Source organism: Heterocephalus glaber, unplaced genomic scaffold (assembly GCF_053883595.1).
Source record: "Heterocephalus glaber isolate CG9 unplaced genomic scaffold, H.glaber_assembly_v1.0 deba00001509, whole genome shotgun sequence".
NCBI lineage: Eukaryota > Metazoa > Chordata > Mammalia > Rodentia > Bathyergidae > Heterocephalus > Heterocephalus glaber.
The window spans coordinates 39,791,303-39,812,873 of record NW_028258325.1 but is presented as its reverse complement, the minus strand read 5'-3'; the positions used below and the strand labels follow the sequence as shown (position 1 = coordinate 39,812,873).

General features: G+C 34.6%; 1 protein-coding gene across 2 annotated transcripts in view; it reads right to left on the bottom strand.

The window, feature by feature from the left end:
- Gabrb1 (gamma-aminobutyric acid type A receptor subunit beta1) overlaps positions 1–21,571 on the bottom strand; it is a 414,333-nt gene that overhangs the window by 96,150 nt on the left and 296,612 nt on the right. The window lies entirely within an intron of this gene.

Here is a 21,571-nt window from a genome sequence, read left to right as displayed (position 1 = left end):
TACATCATTTGCATAGTTCATACTCAATTTTATTAGGCAGTAGATAGGCTAGTTTGTGTAGGAAAATACCTTGATATTTAAAGCTCCAGTCCTGCAGGCATGAGACATGAATGACAAGAAAGGAAAAGAAGGTAAAATGCTGTGTGAGACTTAAAAAGAATTTAGATGTGAGGAAATAAAAGATGGTGCAGCAATATTGAAAAGGGACCAAATTCCACATCTTATAACATAGCCTGGACAGTATTCTATAAACGTTGTTTACTAAATCCATTATTAATCTCTAAACCAGTTCAGTGAAGGAAATGGCCAGAGATGGCCAAATCCCGAAGAGCTCTTCGAGAAGCCTAAGCAATCTCAGGGAAGGTTGGACTCACAGGGATAATGGATCGTAGGTATAAACTACTCTAGACCAAAGAAGTCAAAGAGGCTTGAGGTAGAATCCTGTATGTGGGAGCTGTGCTAAGCACATTCCTCTCTGGTTTAGTTTCTTATTGCTATTGTGGTAAGCACCTACAAATTAAGTGGCTTAAAACAATACAGATTTATTCTTTTATAGTTCTGGAGGCCTGAATCCTAAAATCAAAATACTGGCTGTGTTCCTTCTTGAAACTTTAAGGGAGAATCCATTTTCTTGTCTTTTCCATTTTCTAGAGGCTGTCAACATTCCTTGGCTCATGGACTCTTTCAGCCACCTCCAAGCACCTCACCCCACTTCTGCTTCTGTTCACACTTATCATCACTTAAACTCTCTGTTTTCCTTTTGTAAAGATTCTTGGGATTCCATTGGGCCCCTCCAAATAATTCAGAATAATTTCCTCTTCTTGAAATTCTTGATCACATGGCCAAAGTCTATTTTGCTATTTGAGGGAACATATTGGTAGGTCCAGGGTATTCAGACATAGATATCTTAGGAAGGCATTGTTTCTTTTTTAAAAAAATTATTAGTATATGTTTGTAATATATAATAATTGCATTCATCTTGGAAAATTTGTACATGTACATATCAATCTTGCTTATTTTTCTATCACAGGTGAATTATTTAACTTATTACTTAAAGTAGCCTTATAATGTTGATGACATTTTCATCCCAGTGTCAAAGATAAAGACATTGATACTTGCTGGGGTGTAGAAATGTTTTCAAACTTACAGTCTTTAAATGGTGAGGCTGGGACTCAAAGTCAGATATGCTGGACTCAAGAGCAAGGGCCTCTCCAGCTACAATTTTCTTTTTTTGCTTAAATTCTTTTATTGGTACATTTTAGGTATATAATACATTTACATTTATCATTGGGTGCTGTACATGATGGATCTTGGTTCTTATTTTTTCCCCATTACATGTGTGCCCTTCACCCCTCCACCCTTCCCTATTTACATACTTCGCTTCCATTTTTTTTCTTTTCTCATACTTTTTCCTTTCCATTCTTTCCTTTCCCCATCTCCTCCCACCACCCCTACCTCTTTGGACCTTTTCCTATTTCAAAGGATCAATTATTAGTTATTAATCCTTTTAGTCCTTATTACACTCTCAGTTTCTCACACTAGAGAAACTATTCTGTATTTACACATGTGTGTCTTATTTATTTCACTTAAGGGGATGGCCTCAATATGCATCCATTTAGCTATAAATGACTCTAGTTTCTCGTTCTTTATGGCTGAGTAGTACTCCATTTTATACAAAAACCACATCTTATTTATCCAGTTTCCAGTTGATGGGCACTTGGGCTGCTTCCAAGCTTTAGCTATTACAAACTGTGCCGCAGTAAACATGGGTACACATATATCTCTGTGGTATGATTCTTTTAATTCTTTGGGGAAGATACCCAGCAGGGGAATAGCTGGGTCAAATGGGCCTCCAGCCCTAGTTCTTTGAGGTATCTCCACACAGATCAGCTACAATATTTAGGCCAAATGTGTCTAAGCATAGAACAATTGGTCTAGTAAAATTTCTCTCACAAGCAGTAAAATAGATTAAAAAGCAAGACTGACCTTACTATATGTCTTGTGTTCATATATTATCAGTAATTCAGGGCATTGTTTACCTAATCAAAAATTACTATAAACATAACAGAGGAACAAGAGAATACTGTCAGCATTGACTGTAGCAGTTAAAAATATCCAGCTACACATTCAGGATCTTATAATTTTTCTTTGTTTTTTAATACTATATGATCTCAGGAGATAGCACATAGAGCCACTGTTTTATAAAATAAGTAGGGTATGTTTTTTCTCAGTTGGGACTATTATCTTTGTCATTTTTCTAAAAATAGCAATAACTTACATTAGAGAAATGTTCACATTATTAAGAAAACACAAAAATCACTTCATATTGAAATGCAAGACTGTATAATCTTACATATATTTGCTTAGTGGCGACTTGGGCAAAATGTCCCTGAGCCTAAGTTTGTGGTGTTCCATGAGCAGGGGTATTGGATAAACATGATGGAGAGTGAACTATGGAAAGAGAAGAGGGTTATTATATGCACACAGAAGCTCAATACTTGGTACATAGTAGGTGTATGTATTTAATTGCAATAATAGTAGCTATAAAATAATAGCTATAATATATATTATATATAGTAGCTATAAAAATATGCAATATTACTACTATAAATCTAATGTAAAATTAGTACCTGATCACATTAAAGCATCTTTAAAATATAGAAAATTATTGACAAGAGAATAAAAATGACCCATCATCTCATTATCACAGTTTTTAGTACTCATTTCCTTTCTTCTAATGATAGGATTTAATTCCAGGCCTTGTACATTGAGCTGTACTCCCAGCAGGTATGTTGTTTAATAAAGATAAAATTATACTCAATATACAAGTTAATTTGCTTGCTTCTTGGTAACCCTACAGGTAATGATTTTCTTTAGTCTTTGATATTCTCAATGAATACATTTTAATATATACTTAGGGTCCTGTCCTCTATAAACCCCATGATCTACTCAATTATTCACCCATAGGTTGGCATCCTGAGGTACTCTTTGGTAATACTTTTAGAAATCCACTCTGAATAATAAGTATTCTTATTGCTACTTTTACCGATTTTTAAATTGTTAATTTTATTCTTCTAATTTTTATTTTTAATTATAAATTATCAAATTATAGTTGTATATATATGTACAATACAAAGTGATGTTATGATTTGTGAACACAATGTGAATAATAAAATCAGGCTAATTAAGGTATCTATCATCTCAGGTACTTTTTTTGATGAAAATATTTACTCTTCCAGTGACTTTGAAATGTACAATGCATCATCATTTACTATAATCACTAAGAGAAGAAATAGTCCTTAATTTTGTATCCCTCATTTAGCCAAGGCAATCATGAACAAAAAGAACAAAGCTGGATTTTAAAATACATTACAAAGAGGTAGGAATAAAACAATATTCTACTGTCACAGAAATAGACATACTGGCCAGCAGAACAGAATAGTGAGCCCAGAAATGGACTCATACATGTATTGTCAATTGATTTTACACCCTGGAAAAGCACTTCCTCTTCAATAAATGGTGCTGAGAAATGGGATTTCCAGTCACACCATTTAATATTTAATTTTTTCATTCAAGTTTCTGCTCTTTTCTCTCTGTATCTTGCAGACTCAGTGCTGAATGCTAATGGTCCTTTCCCACTGCAATCTCAGACAATCATTTTCAGATAATTAGCTACATATCCAATGTTTTGTAAATAGGCTCTTTATTATTTATTTCTATCAGGCCAGATTGTTTCATGAACATCCTTGTACATATGAAAAGCAGTTCATATATCTGTGAGTGATAGGGTGGACCAAAAAGCAATAATAGAGCAACAATAATTACTAGACTTCTGCCAAGGGTCTATGGCCTGCTCTCTATGGGAGTAAGAACAGTCCTTTGGGACACTATACTCTTAAAATATGTGATAAATTTTAAAAAACAATTCTGAAATTAAGAAATGGTATTTTTAGCACAGAAACTAATGATATTATACCATAGGAGGTGTGATTAAAATATGATTGTTTACTTTTTAAAATTTATTACAGTAAAAGTCACATTGCCATCGATCCCCCTCAAAATATTCTCCTTCACTTTGAACACACTTATCTCATTGTTCTTGCCATCTTCTGAAGTAGTTCTGGAAGTTTTGTTTCTTTTTTTTTTGGTACCAGGGATCAGACTTCAGAAGGTAGGCGGCAGCACCACTGAGCTAAATCCCTAGCCTGAAGTTTTGTTTCTTGAATGTCTTTAGTTGTGATGTTCTGGCTGCCTCAATATCCTGAATTGACTAAAAATGCTTACTTTTCATGGTGATTTTTACTTTGGGGAATAGCCAGAACTCACATGTTGCTAGGTCCAGTGAATAAGGCACATGAAGACACATGATAAGCTTTTTCCGAGCTTGCCTTTCCTCTGGTTGGCACTGGGCAGCAGCATTAGCTGTATGTTTTTTGGGTTTTTTTCAGTTTTTCTTTTTTTCCTTAAATTCTTTTTTTTTTTTTTTTTTTTACTATTTATATATTTTATTGGTACATTTTAGGTATACAATGTAATGACATTCATCATTGGAAATTTGCACCTTTACATAATCTCTCTTGGTTCTTATTTTTTCCCCATTCCTCTGCCGTCCCTTCAACCCCTCCATCCCTCCCTACTTACAAAGACTTTGTTTCCATTTTTTCATTTTCTCACATTAATTCCTTTCCCTTCTTTCCTTTCATCCACCCCTCCCACTTCCCCCTCCCCTTTGCCCCTTTTCTTCCTATTTTACATTATCTATTATACCTTTTAGTCCTTATTTATACTTTCAGTTTCTCACACTAGAGAAACTATTCAGTATTTACACATATGTGTCCTATTTATTTCACTTGAGAGTATCGCCTCAATGTGCATCCACTTAGCTATAAATGTTTCTAATTTCTCATTTTTTATGGCTGAGTAGGACTCCATTTTATAAAAAAACCCCACATTTTCTTTATGCATTCTCCAGTTGATGGGCAATTGCGCTACTTCCAAGTTTTGGCTATTACAAATTGTGCTGCTATGAATGTGGATGCACATATATCACTGTGGTATGATTCTTTTAATCCTTTGGGGAAGATCCCCATAGCTGTATGTTTTTAATGACACCTTGTAATGACACTTATAAAAGAGAGCTTTCAGAACTGCTTCAGAAAGTAGCAACAACACGGGGTAAGTGAAGTCGAAGTGAGCGGGAGTATTTTGAGAGGGCCTAGCGACAATCTATCTTTTATTGCAATACTTAAAAATTAACCTTTCATTGTAAATTTTGATCACTTTTTGTATTTCTATTCATTTTGCATATTTGAAACATTTAGCATTTTCTTTTTTACCCTTGGATCTTAGTGTATGAATATTTTCCTTCCTGGCATCAAGGTTGTAAATTTTACAGTAGAAAACAGGATACCTTATATTGGACATATAAGTGTTTTACAAATTGATCCATTTAAGAGTAAAATAACATTTTAAATAAAAATATGTTTTTTTCATATTTGGAATGGTTTTTATAGGGTAGAAATCCATGAGTAGGATTATTATTGTGTAAATGTATGAAAAAATTATGGTTTATTACAATTTGTATGTTGAAAATATTTTCTCAAGAGACTGAGCTAAGTTATAATACAAGAGGGCATAAATTTCCCTTCACCATTGCTCAGTTGGATATTGTATTATTTTGTTTATTAAATAGATGAAATTTGGTACTTTTAATGTTGTGATTACTAACACAGAGAAATATTTTTTAATATTTTTATTTACAAGTTTTATTTGGAATCACTTCTCTAGAAGTTAAAATAATAAATTATGTATAAATTTATGAGTTAAAAAGATAAGTCATTTTATATTATGAATATCAGGCAAGAGCATTATAGATGAGCTTTGCTCCTGTCCTGTTTATCAGACTAGATCATTAAATATGTATCTAATTTGCCATTAAATATATTTTGGGGTGGGAAAGTTGTGTAAATTATGGAAACAAAACTTTAAGTAAAGCTTATGTTGCTTTTTAGGGATCATAATGAACATCTCAACATTAAAGCAATTGAAAAGTGATTATCCTAAAAGGCAAAAACAGGAAAGGGACATCATATATTTCCAAGTTTTTGATTAAGCATCTGGATATTGCAGTAATAGCAAAACAAGATTTCTATCCCTGTGCTTTGGAACCATAAATTTCTAAAATGGCTATATTTTATGAGCTACAAGATAAAATTAGTATTTTGTTATTAATTTTTATAAGTCAAATGGTAGGTAAATTCTAGAGGTGTCAGTATATCATTAAATACTCTTAAAATATTTAATAAAATACTATTCATTCCTAAAGTGAAGAAATTATAAATTAAAAGAACAAGACTATTTTCCAGCCATCTAAAATTAGCCAAAATTAATGACTGGTAACAATGAATGTTTGTGTCCCTGTAGGAAAATTAGAAGACACATTGTGGAGAAAAGAAATGTGTACATTTGCTACAGTAACTTTTTAACAACATCTTGACTCAATGGTTATCTCTTGACCCAGCCATTCTAAATACCTACTCATTTGTACCCAAGAAGACAAAAGTAGAGATAGTTGTTTAAGATTTCCCTATTATAGTCATAACAGGTAAACCAAGTTGTCCAGCCAACAAAAATAAATGTACAACTCTAGTATGCATACAATAGGGTGACTTTACAGCAGTTTGTAGCATGAAAATGAATAAAATAGCTGTGCATAGTTACTAATATCTGTAATCTCAGCATTTGGAAGGCTGAGACAGGATTTTGAGTTCAGGACCAGGCTGGATTACAGAGCAAGACCCTGTCTCAACACCCACTACACTAATAAACAAGAAAGAAAATTAAAAAGAAAGCAATAGAACACAAACATTTTAGTAATGTGAATGTTTCTTACCTGTAAAATTGCAATTGTGGTTACTTATTGCCCTACAGAGATTGGGCACTTTTGTCCATTTACATTTATTCATCCATTATTTTCAGTGTGTGTGTATGTCTTCTCAGTATGTATACTTCTAAGTCTTCCTCTGAACTGGATGTAACATCTTATTAATCCTCTCTTTAATTAATATTTTTGACCCATGTTTACATTTTTACATGATTTTAATTTAAAAATGATTACCTTGAAACAATTTTGGAAGTAATCTACCATGAAACTCAATGGATTTACCTAACAGAGTAGGCGAGATGTATTGCCAAAAAAAAAAAAAAAAAATGCTTATCTTACAGAAGCCTTGTCTTTTCTTGTTTCTCTGAGATGAAACCCAAGGGACAATAGATTGTAACTTTGCTGACTCTAATTCTCTCCCCTCTGTTGATTTTTTGTTTTGCTTTTGTTTCTGGTTTGCTTACAACCACTCAGTTATTCTCCACTGTTAACAACATGGACTGGGAATTTGGTTTCATGGCCTGACCATCTAATGATTTATGTAAATAGTTAATGGATTGCAGAGGTACAGTTCTATACTCTGTTGGGCAAGAGACAACAGAGATTCTGATTTGTGAGTCTTTTTCATTTGCCCTGTCTATTTGTCCATTTTGAGTGCAAGACAATTAAGAATCTTATGTCCAGGAGAATAAAAAACAGCCACTCATCTGGATCATGAGTTTTTGTTTCTCTGTTTATTTCTGACCTGTGACAAAGAGTAGATCTAAATTTATATTCACTTTAAGTCTCTTTATCTCTGTAATTCAGAAAGATCTTTACTTTTTATTTTATGACATTATTAATAAATTAGATTATACAGCCACTAAGTATAAAGGCGCCCCGTCTTGACTGGTTTATTTAGATGAATAAATATTAATATCAATCAAATATCCTTGAATTCTCAGAAAACAAGGAAAATTGGTTATATTTTAAGGGTTCTGAAAAGCATAATTTCTTATAGACGCTAATACAGAAATGTTTTAAAGATTTAAGTTACCTAATTAAGATAAATCTGTACTAAATGAGTCTAATTTAAAATTTGAGTTTACACCTCTATGTATTTTCTGATTTACAATTGTTTTCCCTAATCTTACACAGCTTTATGGGTCAAGTATGCCAACTTTAATACTACATAATATTTAAGATTATGAGCAATACAACTTTATGTCACATAAATGGAATAATTATTTTGACATTGCAATTTATCAAAAATTATATTTTATAATATGTCAGCTTGAAGATAATTTTCATGGTACCTATCTTAACATCTAGGCTTGATGTTAACTTGAGTTAATTAATTGATAATCATTAGGTGCCTAGATAATTTCTAAGTAAAACAGGACACTTAAATGATAATTACAATCATACTTTCAAATTTATATACCTTTGTTTCTTATGCTATGAAGTACTTGTATTTTTTTTCCTTAAATTCTTTTATTGGTAAATTTTAGGTAAACAATACATTTACATTTATCATTGGGTGCTTGTACCTGTACATGATGGATCTTGGTTCTTATTTTTTTCCCCTTTACCTGTGAGCCCTCCCCCCTGCAACTTTCCCTATTTACATAGACTTTGTTTCCATTTTTTGTCTTTTCTCAAAATTTTTCCTTTCCCTCCTTTCCTTTCCCCTTCTCCCACCACCCCTACCCCTTTGGATCTTTTCTTCCTACTTCAAATTATCAATTATTTGTTTTAATCATTTTAATTGTTATTTACACCTTCAGTTTCTCACACAAGAGAAACTATTCAGGATTTACACATGTGTGTCCTATTTATTTCACTTATGAGTATGGCCTCAATATGCATGCATTTAGCTATAAATGTCTCTAGTTTCTCATTTTTATGGCTGAGTAGTACTTCATTTTATAAAAAAAACCACATCTTCTTTATCCAGTTTCCAGTTGATGGGCACTTGGGCTGTTTCCAAGCTTTAGCTATTACAAACTGTGCTGCTATAAACATGGGTGCACATATATCTCTGTGGTATGTTTCTTTTAATTCTTTGGGGAAGATCCCCAGCAGGGAAATAGCTGGGTCAAATGGGACCTCTAGCCCTAGTTCTTTGAGGTATCTCCACAATGATTTCCACAGTGGTTGCACCAGTCTGCACTCCCACCAACAATGGAGAAGGGCTCCTTTCTCCCAACACCCCTGCCAGCATTTGTTATTGGTTGATTTCTTGATAGCAGCCATTCTTTCTGGGGTGAGGTGGAATCTCAGTAGTTGTAGTTTTGGGATACCTATTTTTGACATTTTAAAAATTTATTAAAAAGATATATTTGGTTATCAAAGTTTGTGTTACATGTGTTCGTGAGCTCTGCTAGTCATCTGAAATGTTTATGCATTATACACAATTTTCAATACTCCACTCCTTAGTTTTACCTGTGAAACAGTTGTTCACTTTCATTAAAAGTTATAATTAACAAGACTAGCTAAAACTATTCTAGGAGCAATAATGACAAAGAAATGAAACTGTATGTGTGTGTGTCTCTCTCTTTTTTTTTGGTACTGGGGATTGAACTCAGGACCTTGTGCTTGCGAGGCAGGCGGCGGCACCTCTGAGCCAAATTCCAGGCTGTGTGTGTCTCTTTTATGGGAGAAAGAGGTAGCATTGTAAAACAATGATTAAAATTTTTGATGTTCAAAACCACTTACACTCTTCTAAATTATTAATATTTACCATATAGTATTGGAATTTATATCTGAGAAATACATTTTTATATATTTATTGAATAATTTTGAGAGAGAAATGATGAATGTATTCCTTGTTGACATCTTAATGTCATTATGAAAATGGTTTTGAAAACACATGGTTCTGACCAAAATGATTTTGATCAAGATCTAAAGCAACACCATCCTAAAGTGAAGTATAGGTACTTCTAGAACATGAAAGATGATAATGAAGAACAAACTCAGAAGGTGAATTTCATTTGCTTTGATTTATAATACCTAAGCCCAACAATAAGCTTTGAAATGTATAAACATTTTAGCAAAGTTTGACTTGTCTTGATGGTTTTGCTTACTTGATTTCCTGATTAAAGTCTTTTCCTACTATGTGAAAAATTATTCTTTACATCCTGTATAATTGCTTATCAGATAACAAAGACTGGTCTCTAACCAAATAATTTACTTTTCTGTTCTTTGCATTGACTTTATTATGTCCTTGATTGCTTAAGAAAACAAACAAATGACTACTCACTCACCTGGTCGCCATAATCCTATTTTAATTAAGTCTTTGAGCACTTTTATGTATTTTGTAATTACTAAATCAGATCTTATATATATTTATATCATCCATGTCTGTATCTATCTCTGTATATCTTTCTATTTCTTTCAGGCTTCCCAGAGTCCCTGAAAATAATAATTTGGTAAGAGTTATATGTCAAGTAAGAAAATATGCTTATCTTGCCTCAAATTAATTTGTATATTTCATACTGTGCATTATGATTGGAATGTTTGTTCCCCTTGAAACTTAAATTGAAATTTAATTGTCATTGTGCAGTATTAAAAAGTGAGATTGTTAGGTGACTAGGCCCTGAGGACTGGGTCCAAATGAATGGATTAATTCCATTGTCATGGAAATGTCCAAGTTATAAAAGGCAAGGGAAAGTTCCATTTGGCTCCCTTTCTCACTCTTTCTTGTCTTCTTTTGCCCTTTTGCCTTATGCTATGGGATATGGCAATAAAAATAGATGCTACCTATAGATATTGGGCTTCCCAGCCTCCAGAACTAGGAAGCAATACATTTCTGTTCATTAGAAACCAACTTCTCCCTATAATATGTTTTAACATAAAATGTTGGACAACATTCTTACAAAATAATTCTCTGAAGGTTTTCTATATTAACCAGGCCTGAAGGCATTAAACAACCGTAGAAGGAATGGGAATTTAGCTCAGTGATTCCGCCACCTGCCTCGCAAATGCAAGGTCCAGAGTTCGATCTCCGGTACCAAAAGAAAAAGCTGCTAAACAACAGTAGAATATTTTCAATCATAATTTCAATTAGAATTTAAAGGGGTCCAACTGCTTAAAAGTAAATTTGTTTACTTGTCCATAACCCTTACTTCATACATTTGAATCTAGCATCTTCTGGAAAGTAAATTTCCATTCTGTCCTCACATATGCTATACAGATTTACTGTGGAAAAAAAAATAATGACAAGGTGAGAACAGTGTCTCAGTATTCACCACTGCATTTGCAGGCCAGGTATCTCATTTGTTAGATTTTCCTATATCTGGCACGATTTAAGTGCTTGTGCCACATTCTCCCAAAGTTCCTGATATTCTTTGCTATCTTTTTTCTACTTTTGAATAATGCACTACTAAAACATAGTTTAATGTAAGGGAGTATGAATGTCCAAGACTAGGACTGGTCAAGAAACTGGTGCGGTCAGGTTTCTATGAAGTTTGCTTTTTGTTAGAATTTGAAGAAGGATTTAAAATATCACAAGAATGAGGTCACATAATTCTATAGCCCCAGGGAAACAAGTAACATGAGACCACAGTCACCCAGGTCATTGTGACCTAGCACTGCAGGTTTCTGCAAACTCCCTGATGGGGTGAAGATAATAAATAACCCCAGTAAAAGCCTTTTCCTGCTTATCACAATTTTTGACTGGAATGTGTGATGCAAATGAGCAACAGCCAATCAGCATCTTGTGCTATTTGTGACAACGAATACCACTGTAGCAAACATTTGCTGTAACTTCCATTGCATTATTTTTTTAATCTATAAAAAGCCAGACCCCCCACAGATGTCATTTTCAGAGTGCTTATTCTGGGTAACTAGAATTTGTACAGTCTTTCTTAGTGGTCATTCTCATTTGGGGTTGAATAAATCCTTTGTTCCCATACTAAGTGTGCCTCAGATTTAATTAATCACCTCAGTCTATATGTAAAGGCAGAAAGGCTGGTAAAGTATCCATTATTGTACCTGTGTTTTCATCGCTCACATAGTATTCCCTTATAATTTGGATGGTTGAATTTATTAATTGATAAACTAAGTTCCTAAAAATAAGGCACATAATGTTTTATCAAGTAATTTATCTTAGTGAGCCCAGATCAAAGACCAAATAGGAAAAGCAATTCTGTGTTATAGAGTTTAATGAATTTCCCCAGAATGCAGGCTGCAGATTGAGGACAGAGGCATAGGTTGCTCGCATCAGTTAGTCTGTTATAATCTATGAGATGGCCCCCATACCTCCAGCAACAATTTTGATTTGCCATAACCACCATTTCAGTTTTCACTATACCTGTGATGCTATGAAATTGCTATCTGTCAATATAATCTTATTTCAGAGTCAATGCCTTTTTTCCTGAGTGAGTTCATTTAAAATAATAGGTTTAAAATGAAAACAAAACCTGGTAGAAAAAAAACGCTCTTGAAAACCTGGCATTTTTTCTAGGTTTTTACTCTGACAGCATGGGGAATTGAAGGGGTCTCTGTGGACATATGGTTTATGTTTCACATCATCACAGATGATAATGAATCCTCAGGGAGGAGTCACAGAATTTCTCTGTTGCTGTGTGTGCATCTCCTTGGCTCAGAAGAAAAAAAACTCAGCCGGAAAAGTCTAGTGTTAATCCTTTCATTCAGTCTCTCATATTTATTAACTTTTTTTCTAAGACACTATGCTAGTGAGTGTGTATAAAATAAAAATGTGTAAAACAGAACCTCTCTCTGGCACAGACATTAGCACATCAGCGCTCTGTGATGAGTGTCAGGATAAGTGTGGGTATGGGAGATGGTTAGCTAGGTATTATTGTACTGCATAACAAATTCACCCCCCAAATTAACAGTTTAAAACAGCAAATATCTCTTATCTCCAAGATCATGTGGGCCAAGAAGCTGGGCTTGATGCAGTTTGATTCTGTTTCAGGCTTTTTATAAGATTATAATCAAGGGGTTGGCTGGGACTGTGGTCTTATCTGAAGGCTCAGCTGAGCTCATTCACATGGTGGTTAGTAATTTTCAGTACCCTACATGCTGCTGGACTGAGGGCCTTGGTACCTCATTGGTGGTTGGCAAGACACTTTGCTCATTTCACTGCCACATGAATATTTCCATAGGGCTACTTTCAGCCATCTTCCATTGTAATAAGTGAGAAACAGAAAGAAAAGGGAATCTAGAAGGAAGCAAGTTCTTTGAAAAGCTATTTTCAGTAATAGCACTGTATCACTTTTGCAATATTTCTATCCATTTAAAGTGAGTCACTAGGTCCAGCCACACTCAAGGAAAGGGAGTTACATGATGGTGTGAATACCAGAAGGTGGGGATCATTGAGACCCATTTTAAAGGCTGCCAGATCAAACTGAAATATTTAAATTGCATCTCTTATTTAATCAATTAAAACAGTGAATACAAAGGGAAAGATACAGAACAAGCTATACTTATGATTGGATACAAGCAGATATGAGACCTTCATCACCTGAATTCAGGTGTATGCAATGTTAACCCTTCCCCCCTGGACTTTTCCACTGGTAAAGTAGTTAAAGGACCAGAGTTAAAGATACTTATCAATGGATATTTCCATAGGGCAATTCTTAACTAGCTTTCATTATATCAAGTGTGAAATAGCAAGAAAAGGCCAGGTAGATGGAAGCAAGTCCTTCCGATTCAGCAAGGTAGTCCACAGACAGAGGGTATTTGGCCAATGGGATATAGGAAAAGACATAGGTAAATTGTATCTAACCAAAGCTAGTTCATGGTATTGAGCATCTGAACAGCTATAATTGTCCTTTGTCTTTCCAGGGTAAAGCACAATTTAGGGCCAGAATGGGAGTCTTTGGGTAATGCCAATGTGTAGCCATGTTTAGGGGTATCAATCTGTGATCATCTTGTCCCTTTCTACCTGCAATTAACATCTGGTTTGCTCAATTGTATTTTTTCTATTTACTTATTGTTTGGAACATCCTATATATTATTAATTTCTTGTCTATATTGAGTACATATCATAAATTCTGCCTTTGTTCCCCAAGATACTTGTGTATTCACTATCTATACCCAATTATCCTATCAGTTTTACCTAATCCTTATAAAGTACCACCTTGCTGTCTATGCTCAATGTTTCTTATAAATTTCCTTCATACTATTTAAAAACATTTTGTAGCAAAATTGAATCCAGCATGTATGCATTACATCAGGGAACTTGAAGTATTCTGGAGGCTGGAGCACAGAGGGCTTGCCAAGAAAGGGTAGAAGATAAATGTAGTGAGGCAGTGAAAGCCTGATATGGAAACAAAGTTTATCTTTCAGGCAACAGACAATCACTGAAGGGTGTAAGCAGAAATATAATATATTTTATAAATAATTGAAATGAAAGTAATATATGATAAATTCCCAATGAGTGATTCAAATAAGATGATGCATGCATTTCAAGGTAGTCAAAAGATATCCCTCTGCTGACATTTGTGTAGGCTTCAGGGAAGATGCAGGATGTTTAATAATCTGTGAAAGAAGAAAATGACTTTGGGGGAGGGTAAAAACCATATAGGCTGAAAGAAAGCCATTAATAAATGGGATTTTTATGGAGATTCTACAAGTACTGTATATCTAGCAGGTCAAAGAAAAAGATATCTGTCTTAGTTACTTTTCTTGTTGCTGAGACAAAATACTTGATACCTTCAAGTTAAGGGAAGAAAGGTTTAAATAGCTCACAGTTGGTAAAGGTTTCTTTCCATAGTTGACTGTCTCCAAAGCAAGGTGGCATGGCAGGGGGCATCAAAGTGGAGAAATAGTCCACCAGAAGCAGGCAGACAAGAACACATTAGCCTTCTTTCTGTCCCTTATATTCCATGCAGGCTACCCACCGTAGGGCAAGTGTAGCACTCACAGCCTTAATCCTAGCCAGAACTATGGCAAACCAATCAGTGGGCTGATTTATTTTCACACACATTTAATCGCAGCACCACACACTCTAGATCCAGCCACCTCTGAAAAGCCCCACCTATGACTGCATGAGGCTGGTGGTGGTGGGGGAACTAAACACAAGCCGTAACAATATCCTCTTGGTAATATAGAAGAGTTTGATATAGATTTAATAATTTGGATTTTGACTCCTTCTCATAATGATAAGGATTTATGCCAGTTGTTAATTTGTTATTTAGCTCAAGCACAAATTTTAAATAATGTATATTAAAAATTAGAGATTGACAATAATGGACTTATTTCCTCCATATTTTCTAGCAATTGAATGTCAGTGTAAAGCATTATTTTGATTGAGGTAAGAAAAATAATTTGGGAGATCAGTGGGTGAAAAACAGGTTGTCAGAAGAATTAATTGTTTAACTATGTGCCAGGTCTATCATAATGTAGTATATCTCAGTAATACTTATAAGCAGTTTAAAATAAAGGTGTTATTTCAGAGTTGAAGAAACTGGTGAAATGAAGAAGATGATGGCAGATCTAGTGAACACGTAGTTTTATGGTAGAGACTGGCCCCTATCCACCATGTAAACTAACCTCTTGCTGTTGGGGCTGGTGACAGAGATGAAGAGAAAGCAAAGAATTCTAAGAAAGTAGAGGTTTCTTGTTAGATTGTGAATGCTTAGATAAAATAAAGAAGCATAATTTACCTGGTGCTATAAACAAGTTGTGAAACAACCCATTGTATGGTCTATATGTAAACATAACAATTGATTTAAAAACCATTTGGGTGAGTGCCAGTCAGGAAAAAAAAAACAGAAAAGAAAAAGATGCTATTTAAATAGGAAATAAAACTTCAGTTAAAATTATGTTGGGAAGCTATGCATAGTAAACATGAGACCCTCATGCAAATGTGACTTGGAGGAAAACATGCTTTCTCTTTATCCAAGAACTGGGGCCAATATGTCCTTCATGAAAGTCAAGGGTCTCCTGTGGTAATGAGTACAAAACATCAGTCAGCTACAGCCTTATGCCATACACATACTCAAATTTTAGTCTACATTGTTCATGTCTGTTCAGTTCTTCCTAGTTAGGCCTCTGTTATTTTAGCTCCTAGGCTGGAATTCCTGCTGCAGCTACTTCCATTGTATTGGAAATTTTGTAAGAAGATGTGGGTAGAAAGAGGCAGATCTTACACATGTTAATATTAGAGATCTTCATTTCCTGGGAAAGAGCCTCCAAGCTCTGTTTCGACTTTCCAATGTTACTATCTGGCACCTCTAATGAAATGTTACTGCTTTACATTTTTTTGATTATGTATTTTAGAAATCCATGACCTCTTGTCTTCATTACAGGAGCAAAGTTCCATTTTGCCTCTGGGAGCAGTCTGGTTTGAGGAAATATCTTTTGTTTAATTAGGAAACTGTTTTGTGCTTCCACAGTCCAATCTTTAGGGCATTTAGGTGCAAAGAACTAACAAAAATTCAGAGAAAATAATGGGCATGGCTGCTCTTTAGCTTTAAGCTATAGTTTCTTAACTGAAAACACAGCTAGAAAACCAGTTTCTGATTGCTTAAAAAAGCAGTATTAATGCCAAATGATGCAATAATACAAATAACATTCTGTAAAGAAAATGAAAAATAAGTTCTCATTTGGAAGAAGGAAAATAAATTTCACAGATATTCTTGCCTACATAGTAGAGTGTTGGAGACTAGTGTGAACTTTATGGGCTGAGTATTGTTGGAAATAACTAAATGTGCAGGAGAGAATATCACCAAATTGAAGTTAATGAAGATGTATATTAGGTATAGAAAACCTCTTCCTGGTGTGTCCCTGCTTGGTGCTTCTCTCCTGCTAGGCAGTGAGTCATATTTGCATGGTTGTCTTGCTTGTAGAAGGGCTGAGATTAGCAGGTAGAACAATGCTGGTGAGGTTCTATGACACATGTGTAATATTCAGACTCCATCCTGCCCATCTCAAGATAGAAGCCAGTCAGACCCAGGCTCCTTGAGTCAGTCTTTCTGGACAGGTCTTGTGTTTGGCACCATCTGTACCATAAGAAAGACCTGCTTTAGGAAAGAGCCTATAACCTATTACAAAATCTTTACAAAGTTTGTTTTCCTGATTCCCACATCAGACAATTTTATTTGGTGGCGTTGAGCAAGCTTCCTAAGCCATGAACAAAACATGCAGCATGTGACTAAGGAAGCAGAGGTCAGAGGGTGCAAAGAAAAGTCATGAAACAAGTCACACGAATGGCTCCTGGAAGCTGGAAAGGGCAGCAACAACAGCAACAACAACAACAACAACAACAACAGAAAAAAACCCAACTGACTCTCACTTGAAGCCTCCAGAAGGAATGTAGTATGGAGTTTTGGCAACAATTTGATTTTAGATTTCTGTTGCTCAGAGCTATAAGATAATAAAGTTTTGCTGCTTTAAACTTTTTAGCTTGTGCTAACTTGTTACAGCCACAATGTAAAACTAGCACTTATCTCAAATGAACATGAGTATGGAGCCCAGTCCAGGAGGAACCGAGGATTTAAAGCTCAGAAAAGGTGACACAGTCTGGAATGGCATTTCATTATCCAAAGCTTTCCTCTTTTATTTAGGCTACATATTATTTTCTTATTAACTGAACTACCTTCATTTGGCCTCAGAAATAATAGCTACAACTTTGAAGTTCAGTGTATTGTTATTTGACCCTGAATATTTACAATTAATATTAGAATGACATGCTATACTTTATTTCTAGATAACAAAGGAATGCAAGAATTATTTCCCTTCTCATGCAATTTGTTTACTTGAATTTCCTTTTTGTGAATTATACTGGATTTTAAACGTATTCAATCTAAATCTAAAGTATTAAGACTATGATTTTGCCATCCAATACAACAGGAATACTTCAGGAAGAGCAAATACAGCAGAATAATATATATATTAATTTATAAAAAAAATTAATTTAAAAATTAATATAAAGTGTTGCTTTGAGCTTTCTACTTCCCTTATAAGCACTCTGTGTGATTACATTTAATTCAACAGGATAATCTAAATTAATATCCCCATCTTCCTTAATTTAATCTTCTAATCTACAAAGTTCATTCTTTCATGTGAAGTCACATTCATAGACTTCTAAGATTAAGACATAGATATCTTTGGGGAGTAATAATACAGCTTACCACCAACCATCTGAATTGACAGTGGGGACATTTTAAATAATAATCACCAATAGTAAAATGAACACTATTCTTTACCCTTAGATTCACCCATTGTTAACATTTTAACTGTTATCTTACTTTCCTATTTTTCTGTATCTCACTTTCTCTTTCTGACTCACTTTTTCTGTATCAAACCATAAAATATATGTAGTATTTTCATAAAAAATTTGAAATTAATGTCATCCATGTTAATACTTAACTATTACTTTAGCATGAATCTTAGAACAAAGATATTTCACACTATCTACAATAAAATCAAAACCATTATTATAGTCAAGAAATTTAACTCTAAACATATTTCATTCATATTAAATTGTGTCTAGTGATACCATCACTCTTTCAATAACTGCTGATTTTTTACAAAAGAAAATTAAATCAAAGTCCAGAAATTGTATTTCCATGACTATTTAACCCTTTGTTAGGCTACACTGGATCTGCCTCATCTTTGTCTTTCACGACATTGGCATAGTAAAAGAGTTCAGGCCAACTATCTTCTAAACCGTCTCACAATCTATATTTATTTATTTTTTAAGATTAAGTAAAATTTAGGTTTAATAGTGTTGGCAGGAGCACTATATATGGGATGATATGTACCATCTTCAAATGAATGGACAGTATCAATTTGTATCATCATTTAAAATGATAATTGTGTTCAGTAGGTTGAGGCTGAATTCATTTTTCTCTGTCTAGATCATATGACTTATCAAATGGATCACTTTTATATGTACAAGGGGTGAACAGAATATATGGTGAACATTGAATTTTCTAAAAGGCACATTTCCATTAATCCCCTCAAAATATTCCTCCTTCTTCAAATACACTTATCCCATCATTCTTGCTGCTGTTGGAAGCTGTTTTGGAAGTCCTCTTTTGTGCTTTTTAAAGTCTGAGCAGCAATATGGTAAGTGCGGCTGCTCAGTGCCATCCAACAGAAAAGTATGCTCATAAAAATATTACATCACGTCCTCACTCATCTTATTCACTAGAATCCTCTTCTGGCACTATGCAACCTCTGGCTCTTCCTTAAAGTCAAAATAACCATGAAATGTAAATATTTGGAATCAATTCAGGACATCAAAGCAGCCAGGGCAGCACAACTAAAGACATTCACAAAAGGATGACTTCCAGAACTGCTACATAAAGTGGCAAGATCTATTGGATAAGTGTGTTTGAAGCAAGGGCAAGTATTTTGAGGGGAATTAATGTCAATGTGTCTTTTACTGTAATTATTTTTTTAAAAATTTAACATATTTATTTTTCTCTTTACATTATTTATATTTTGGGTCAATCATATTAGAGAAACCATGTGATGTTTAACATTTTGTGGCTGACTTATTTCACTTAGTATTCTGGTCTCTTGATCCATCCATTTTCCTACAAAGGACTCAAATTTATCCTTCTTTATGGATGACTAGTACTCCACTGTGTGTAAAAACCATATTTTCTTTTTTTGTTTGTGTTTGTTTTTTCCCCCTTAAATTCTTTTATTGGTACATTTTAGGTGTACAATACATTTACATTTATCATTGGGAACTTGTACCTTTATATGCTGTATCTTGGTTCTTATTTTTTCCTCATTCCCTGGCCTCCCTTCACCCCCTCCACCCTTCCCTATTTATAAAGGCTTTGTTTCCTTTTTTTCAATTTCTCATAATTTTTCCTATCTCTTCTTTCCTTTCCCCTACCCCTCCCACTTCCCCTTACCCTTTGGACCATTTCTTCCTATTTTGCATTATCAATTATTCATTTTAGTCATTGGTACATTTTAGGTATACAATATAATGACATTCATCATTGGAAATTTGCACCTTTACATAATCTCTCTTGGTTCTTATTTTTCCCCCTTCCCCTGCTCTCCCTTCAACCCCTCCATCCTTCCCTATTTACAAAGACTTTTTTTCGTGTTTCCATTTTCTCATATTAATTCCATTCCCTTCTTTCCTTTCCCATACACCTCCCACTTCCCCTTCTGCTTTGCCCCTTTTCTTCCTATTTCACATTATCTATTAACCTTTTAGTCCTTATTTACACTTTCAGTTTCTCACACCAGAGAAACTATTCGGTATTTACATGTGTGTCCTATTTATTGCACTGAAAAATATTGCCTCAATGTGCATCCACTTAGCTATAAATGTCTCTAATTTCTCATTTTTTATGGCAGAGTAGTACTCCATTTTATTAAAAAAAACCCACATTTTCTTTATCCAGTCTCCAGTTGAAGGGCATTTGGGCTGTTTCCAAGCTTTAGCTATCACAAACTGTGCTGCTATGAATATGGGTGCACATATATCACTGTAGTATGATTCTTTTAGTTCTTTGAGGAAGATCCCCAGCAGGGGAATAGCTGGGTCAAATGGGACTTCCAGTCCTAGTTTTTTGAGGTGTCTTCATACTGATTTCCACAATGGTTGCACCAGTCTACACCCCCACCAACAGTGGGGTAGGGTTCCTCTTTCCCCACAGCCCTGCCAGCGTTTGTTATTGGTTGATTTCATGATAGCAACCATTCTTTCTGGAGCGAGGTGGAATCTCAATGTAATTTTCATTTGCATCTCTCAAATGACCAGTGATGTTGAACATTTTTTCATATGTTTAATTTGCTATTTCTACTTCTTTGTCTGAGAAATGTCTGTTCATTTCAGATACCCATTTTGGATTGGGTCTTTAAATTTGGAAGGTCTGATCTTTTTAAGTTCTTTATAGATTCGAGATAGTAGACCTTTGTCTGAGGAACAGCCGGTGAAGATTTTTTTCCCATATTGTGGTTTGTCTCTTCACATGCTTATGGTTTCTCCAGCTGTACAGAAGCTTTTTAATAAGAAGAGATCCCACTTGTTGATTGTTTGTGCTAGTTCATGGACAACTGAGGTTTTGTTCATAAAATCTTTTCCTACACAATGTCTTCATGAGTTCTATCTAACCTCTATTCCAGTCGATTCAGCATTTATATTTTAATATTTAGATCTTTAATCCATTTCAATTTTAGTTTAGTGCATGGTGAAAGATATAGATCTAGTTTTAATTTTTGGCAAGTTGAAACCCAATTTTTCTAGCACCATTTATTTTTTATTTTTTTTCTTTTGGTACCAGGGATTGAACTCAGGACCTTGCACTTGTGAGGTAGGCAGCGGAAACACTGAGCTAAATCCCTGGTCCCAGCAGCACCATTTATTAAAGAGCCTATCTTTCCTCCAGTGAGGGTGTTTGGCTCCTTTATCAAAGATGAGTATGTCTAGAGTTGTTTCTGCATCTTCTAATCTGTTCCACTGGTCCTTAGGTCTGTTTCTTTGCCAGTACCATGCTGTTTTATCACAGTAGCTTTGTAATATAGTTTCAAGTTGGGGACTGTGATACCCCCTGACATGTCTCTGTCGCTTAGAATTGCTTTTGCTATTCTGGGTCTCTTCTTATTCCAAATGAATTTTTGGATTTTTTTCTCAAGGTCCGTGAAGTATGCTGCTGGGATCTCAATTGGAATTGCATTGACTTTATATAGCAATTTTGGAAGTATGGCCATTTTCACTATGTTGATCCTTCCTACCCAGGAGCAAGGGATGTCTGTCCA